General features: G+C 35.7%; 1 pseudogene; it reads left to right on the forward strand.

The window, feature by feature from the left end:
• Positions 1–5,385: 5,385 nt before the first annotated feature.
• Positions 5,386–5,504, forward strand: LOC111741342 (annotated as a pseudogene).
• Positions 5,505–7,879: the final 2,375 nt, after the last annotated feature.

Genomic DNA, 7,879 nt, shown 5'->3' on the forward strand with positions numbered 1-7,879 from the left:
TCTCCAATACCTGATATTTCTTAATGACTCATATCTAGTCTTTAATTCTAATTATTATGTCAGACAATAACAACACACTAAAGGAAAAGAAAATTTTGTTCAAGTATTTCTGCCCATAGCCTCATTTTATTACAGTTGTGCCAATGTTGCTTGATTATAATTTAAAGGTGGAAATTAAGTATATGAGAATAAAATAAGAAAATATTGTGATTTAAGTCATGGTAGTCTGGATGATATTTACAAACAGATTTTTCTGGAACTCTTTACAAGTGTTAATGGGAATCTTAGTGTAAGACAAACATCTGATAGCATCAACAGAACATCTCATTGCTGTGATGTTCTGTCATGGACCTCCTAGACAACAAACCCTTGCCTCTCATCAAAATAAAATGACAGTATTGAGGATGACATCTGCCAAGCTACAGAGTGGTCCTTTCTGAAAAGAAGTCAAATATTACATGACAAAAACAAACAAACAAACAAACAAACAAACAAACAAACAAACCTCTGTTGGCCACAGTGTAATTGGACTAAGTTGTACAAATCATTGCTAAGAAATATGTCACAGATGGGCCAAGATCAAGAGATACACCTGAGCTCACCAGCTGGGCAGGAGAGACTGGCTCCAAACAGAACAGAATTACAAGCCCAGATGGGACTTCACGGCTGAAATGTAACCAGATTTGCATGGAACACATCTCTAAAAGAAACGGTGACTATTTATCGCATGTCAGAAAACTCACTTCTCCAACCTGACACAACCATCAAAGACATATTTCAATCCCCTTTCACCCTTTTATTTAACAATTTTGTCTAGGAAGTTACTATAGGTCACCAAGTGTCACCATATTAAGGAAAAAGTTATAGCTACTGACCTTAAAAGATGTGTGGTCTAAAGAAAGAAGAGAGGACACCTGTGAGTTACACAAGTGTTTGTGAGATCATTTGAAGTGTGTATATTTAAACACAATGACTATACTGAAGTAAATAATTTCATAGTAGAAAAAGGAAAGGAAATCAAAAGTAAGGATAGAGAAAAATAACTTAATTTTAAAGTTTTTAACACAAAACTTTTTTTTATTTTTTATGAGGCATGAAGTATAAAACAAACGCTATTTTGTGGTGAAGGAATAAAAAAACTGTATCAGCCTATAATTAATTATCCCACAGGTACCTCAGATCTAGCATATACAATATTATAACCTGGAGATCACACTCAACTTCTGACTCTCTGTGTCTACTCAGTAGCGGAATCACATCATCTTCCAAGTGTTCCCTATGTAGCTGCCAATGTTTTGTTTTAGGCTCTCTTTATCTTTCCCTTCTAACTAGGGAAAGTAGGAAGTAAAAGGAAATCAACTTCCTGTTGATGCTTATTAGGAATAATAAGCATCAGGAATATGGAAGAATATTTCCTCTATGACAGGTATGGTTTCTCAGTCACCATTAAACACCTAATAACTGGGCAGTCCTTCCTGAATAGTCCTGGACAAGAGCAGTAGTGAATGATTGCAAGAGCAGTAGTAAATGATTCTGCCCTTTCCGTAGGTTAGTTTTGGCCTAAATAGTTCCTATTTCTGCTGAATATGCACCAGTATAATGGGGTCCAGGGGTCCTCACTTTTAAAAAATCCTGGACAGTATTGAGAAGAAGGCTCCAGTAATATATTTTCACTCAGACCATTCAGATACCAGTTCTCCGCCTCTCTTGGGGTTCAAGAAGTTCCTCAATTTTTTTTTGCTCCCACCCAGGAAGAGAAGGCTCCTGTCTAGTTAAGGGTTTTCCTTCCACAGGGCTGGGGTCCATACCTCGATGGCCAGAACATGGACCACTCTGGTTGGCTCTTTGAACAGCACAGGCATGAGCCAGCTCAGGCCCTAGAAAGTAGAACTCACCACGGATATGCGGAAATACATCTTGCTGCCTGATGATCTCACGTGACCTCAGATTTCATTCAACTTGGGTCTCAGGTCCTGCTCCAGCTTCACGTGAATGGTAGCCGTGGCCAGATCAATGGTCTCTGAGCCAGCTGCCCAGAACAGATCGAGGCACCTGAGCCAGCTGCCCAGAACAGACAGAGGTGACTGGTCTTCGAGAGCAGGCTATTAGCACGATGCACTCTCAACAACAGCAGCTGCTCAGTTACTGCCTCAGATCACACTCAGGGCCCAGACTCCTCTGTGGCCAATACAGTCCTTACGTCCTGAGGGATGCTGGGAAATGGAGTCCTCCTTGCGTGACGAGACCACGCGAAGGCCCAAGGATTCATGGGAACTATAGTCTGTTATTCTCCCGACTCATGATGGCTTCGGATGCTCAGAACCAAAGGGACACAGGGAAAAGGTATTTATTGGGTTGGGATTATTCTGTGTGAGTTATTGCCAATAGATCTTCCAGATCATCTAGTCAAACTCCTTTATTTAACATACAAGAAAATGGGAATTTGGTCCATTTATTGAATACATGATTATTATGTGACAGAACTAGTCCTGGAAGCTAAGAAATAAAGACAGGCCCTGTCCTCATGTTTTCAGAACATTGGAAAGATGAACAAGTGAACAGATGCAACACCATGTGCTAATTGTTGTAGCGGGACCAACCACAGGATGATAAAGGAAACATGTCGCCGGATTTGGGAGTAGGGGTGCAGAGAAAATTTCCAACAGGAGATTTAAGGGAACAGTCCAAAAGAGAGTATAAAATTCCTTTTCTCGGTTTCTCTGCAGGCAAAGACAGCAGCATACGCCAAGACCAGGAGGCGGGAGAAAATGTGACAGTTGTTCCATGAGATAAGGTGTAGTTAGGTATGGTTGGAGCGTAGAGAGCAGACAAGGTAGTAGTGGGAAGCCAGTCAGTGCAGAGTCAGTGAGGAAGAAGAGGCAGGGGCCAGGGCCATGCTGGGCCTCATTCGCCTCCTCAAGTGGTTTTGTCTTTATTTTGGGAAGAGTGAGAAACGAGTGACAGATTAAGCGGAGGTGTGACATTTACATTTTTCCAAAATGATGTAGTTTTGTAAATTTATTCAAATTTTATTTTATATCCTTAAATATTATTTTATAGACTTCTTCACATATTCCTATGTATTTCTCCCAACCAATTTTGAAAAGTTGAATAATACAAAGCAACACCCTCTACACTTTACTAGATTCACATTTTTTGCATTTATATGTATTTATATACTTTCATATTTGTATGTGTATTAATAGACTTTATTTTTAGAGTAGTTTGGTATACTGAAAAATTTGGTGATAAATATAGAAAGTTACATATGCTCCCTCACTCTCCACCCCACATACTTTCTAACATCTTGCATCAATGAGATTAAATTTGCTCCAGCTGTGCCTTGTACCGCCTGTGGTTTTAACAAATATATAATAATACGTATCCACCATGACATTACAGCATCATACAAAATAGTTCCATTCTCCTAAAAATCCTCCCGTGCTCCACCTATTCATCTCTCCCTCCCTCTTTCCAAACCCCTGGAATTTATTTTTTCCTTGGCTATCACTTCCCATACAATGTTGAATAGAACTGGTGAGTGGACATCTCGTTTTGTTTCTGGTCATAGTGGGAAAGCATTCACCATTAAGGATGAGATTTTATGTGGTTTCGGTATATGCCCCATAGAGTTGAATTTTTCTCTGGTCCTAGATTTTTAAGAATTTTTGTTATGAATAGGTATTAATTTTATTAAATGTTTTCAGCATGTATTAAGATGACCATATGGTTTTTTTCTGTTATTCTGTTAATATGGTGAATTAACTGATTCATTTTAAATGAGTAAACCAATTTTTTAGTTCTCATAAACTCAATGTATGTTCTCAATGTATTATTATCCTTTTTTATATTTCTGGAACCTATTTGCTAATCTTTTGCAAGGATTGTTTTGGTGTATATCATGATGGATTTTAGTCTTTAGTTTTCTCTTCTTGAAATATCTTGTTCTGGTTTTGATATCATAATGCTCACCACACATGATGAGTTTGGTTATGTTCCTCTTTTTTTCTAAAGCATTAGTGAAGGGTTGATAATTCTTCTTTAAATGTCTGATAGGTTGGAACAAAGATGCCATGTGGGCCTTAAATGTTCCTTGTGGAAAGGTTTTAATATATAAACTCAATTTTCTTAATAGATACAGAATATTAAGAATTGAAAATTTTTTTCTAGCATCAACTTTTTATTATGTATCTTTCAAGGAATTTTTCCAACTCATATAAGTTGGCAAATTTAGTTCCATGAATTTGCCATATCTTTTCATGTTTTTAATGTATGTAGCATTTGAGGTGGCAGCCTTTTAATTCCTGTTATTGGTAGTACTTTTCTTCTTATTTTTTTTTTTTTATTACCAGTCCAACTAAAGGTGTTTCAATTTTGTTGATCTTTTCAGAAGAGCTGGTTTGGGTTTTAATGATTTTTCTCTTCTTATTCATTTCTTATTTTATTGAGTTTTATCTTTTTATTTATTTTTTTCTATTTACTTTGTACTCACTTTACTGTTGTTTCTTCTAGCCAAAATTATTGATTTTGGACTTTTCTTCTTATTTAATATCAACGTTTAAAGCTATAAATTTCCCTATATGAGCTATGTTAACTGTAGACATTAATTGTGGTTCATTGTTCTTTCATTTTGATTTAGTTCACAATATTTTGTAATTTTTCTTGTCTATTGTCCTTGACTTATAGTTTATTTTAGAAGTGTATTATTTAATGTTTAAAATAATTTTGTCACACACTCTGTTTGCTAGATTTTCTATAATGGGAAGTCTAGCCCAAGTTATTTTATCATGCAGGAGTCCTTTTTAATGACTTTCTAATGTTTAGAGTTTTGCTATAATATTTTTTGTATGTGTGTGAATAGAAGAAGCCAGAACATGAATTTCTCATCCTTCCTTGCAGTTAGAAGAACAAAAACCTAGATCCACCAGTCAGAGGCACCAATGTGTAACCTTGATTCAGTAGAACACAATGTGAAGTGGATGGGTTAAGAAATCCATGTTTTTCTAGTGATATTGGTGACTAAAACATAAAGTTGTTGGATTAGAGTGGCTGGGGTTTTGATGTCTAGTGGCCAGTTTCAGCAGTGTAGCTCTAGTGTTTCCGTAAGTTGGATAGCTTCTAAACTTAATACTTTCTTCTTCCCTGATCCGTGAGATTTTGTGAGATACCTTTTAATAACTTGCTTTTCCACTTGAGCTAACTAGAGTGGCTTCTGTTGTTTTCAAATAGAGACCCTGAAAAATAAAGAGGTTATTGGTTTTCTAATAATTTGAGAGGCAGTTAATCAGCTTTAAAGTAGAAGTATATTGTAGTATATTGAGTTAATGCTAATGAATTGTGCACTCATGTTATTAGAATAGGCAATCATTCTTGATATTGTCTTTGGTCTACGGCCATGCCACCCTGAACAAGCTCGATCCCGTCTGATCTCGGAAGCTAAGCAGGGTCAAGCCTGGTTAGTACTTGGATGAGAGACCACCTAGGAAGACCAGGTATTATAAGCATAAAAAAAATAAAATAAAAAATATAAGGGATTGTAAACTGACAAGGTCCTTGCAGTCTGTGAGGTCAACCAAGGGTTGCCTTGCCTTAAAAAAAAAAAAAAAAGATATTGTCTTTGAGTATGATACATTTCTCTACAAAATAATCATGGTGTGTATTATATAAAATATTTTTGCTAAGGCATTTTTTTCTTCTAAACCTCTTTTATTTTACCTTTATTCTACTATATTCCAAATAGTTATGTGAAGAATCTAGCATAATATGAGAGTCTGTGGATTACTACTTCTGAGAATTCATTTCAAATTGCTTCCAAGAAAATTTCTGTGAATTAATTTAATTTAGCATCTAATTTGCATGTTGTTGATGTTGTTGTTGATGATGTAAGACAGAAAGAACAAAAAACTATTCCTGACAAATGACTCCAAAGCTCGTTCACCCTTCAGATAAATCCCATATGATGCATGTGAAACTGTGAGCCAGCTGAACTAGTTTCCAATTAGAGCTTCTTAAGCTTTAATTTTCAGAATGTAAAAATTATTGAAGATTGGTCTAACTCTATAAATCTGAAATTTCAGCATACTTAATGCTCAGAATTGCAACCTATTATTATTAATCATCATCATCATTTTATTTTTGGTGGTGGATGAGTAGGGAACTGCTAGCTATATAGCAGTCAGCACATAAAAATAGCAGTCAGCACATGAAAATTACTTACTTTTTATCTTCTTTTTGTTTTCTTTTCATTTTACAGCCCACTCTATATTGTTCTGATTATCATTATGAGCTCTAATATTTAGAATGCTTTGGTTGGCAAATGGGGGACAACAGTAAGAGATCAGAGGGTCGGGGGAAGAGGTAGAGATAAATTATTCCACCAGCTTCCTCCTTTCTGGTATGTGGTGGGCAGTGGATGAGTTCTTCTACTGCAGCTTTTGTCTGGTTATTTTACACCTGAAGTTTTCTTTCAGAAAACGACTTCTGTTTCATCCCTTCAGACTTAAAAGTGATACTATTTTTTTTAGGATGCTTAACCTCACACAGATTTCTTCTTAGAGTGTAGGGCTGAGCCCTAATCATTGAATTCGTAAGTTGAGCCCAGATATATTTCAGAATATCTATCAACCAGTGACTGCTATGTGAATCCTATTTTCCCTCTTTTGGAACAAAGTATATTTTATGACTTTTCTGATATTTGATGTTGGTTGTGGAGGAACAAAACTTATCTCTTTAATTGAGAGTTTTTCATTTTGAGAAATTACTCAAAAACATCTGTTTTATGAACCACATTAAGGAGTTCATCTAGATCTGGATCTGATGTAAATTACAACATTCAGGACTCAAGCTTGAGACTGATTTTATAAAGAGATATTACTTTGTGATAGGGGGTCTTAGAAGTAGGTGAGAGTTTTTTGCATGTAGTTTGTATTTAAATAACTTGTGGCCAGAAGACCAACATTGGCAGTTTCAGAGTATAGTCACCAAATTTATTGACATTTGTTTCATTGGGAGGTGGATTCTATGTCTCCTCCTCTTGAACTTAGACTCTCTTTGCTTGGACAATAGAATATGGTAGAATTGATATGTGGCACTAGGACAGTTTCTAGGCCCAAGGTTTAGAATTCTGGCAACTTACATTTTCTCTCTGTTGGAATATAGACTCTTTGATTTCAGCCACCATGCCGTGAGGAAGCCTAGGCTATATGTAGAGGCCATGTGTGGATATTCTGGCTTCCAGCCACAACTTTAGGCCTCAGCTGCCAACCTGCATCAACTGCCAGACACTAAGACTTTAAACTGAATTAAAGCCCGGCTCCCATTTAACTGCTACTACATGAGAGCAATCTTGAATCAGAATCCCTTAGCTGAGCCCCATCGACCTCCAGAATAATGGGAGATAATAATGAAATTATTCTTGTTTTCTTTAAGGCATTAAGTTTTAGGCTGATTTGTTATCTAGCAATAGGAAACTGCAATGTCATTTACCTCTAAAAAATAAATTCGCCTTTATAGTATCTGTATTAAAACTATCATATATAAAAATAACAATGAGAACAGAAATTTATTTTTAATAAAAAATTTAAATATATGCTCTGTGATAAATATAGCTTCATCCTATGTTCAGTAATTAAAACTAAATTAAACTAAACATATTAGACAGGAAGGGCTATGTCTAAAATAGTTACTAGTTACTAGATAATCAACTAGTAAAGATGATTATTTTTAATCATCCAGAAATAAGTTATGTTCATTAGACCCTACACTAAAGCAACTTTATGACTGAAACAAAACAGAGCAAAACAAAAAATAGTATTTTAGCCATTTCAACTTAAACTAACCATAATTTGAAAATACAAAATATATATACCCTCTTTTTACC

This window comes from Pteropus vampyrus, unplaced genomic scaffold (genome assembly GCF_000151845.1).
Source record: "Pteropus vampyrus isolate Shadow unplaced genomic scaffold, Pvam_2.0 Scaffold76, whole genome shotgun sequence".
NCBI lineage: Eukaryota > Metazoa > Chordata > Mammalia > Chiroptera > Pteropodidae > Pteropus > Pteropus vampyrus.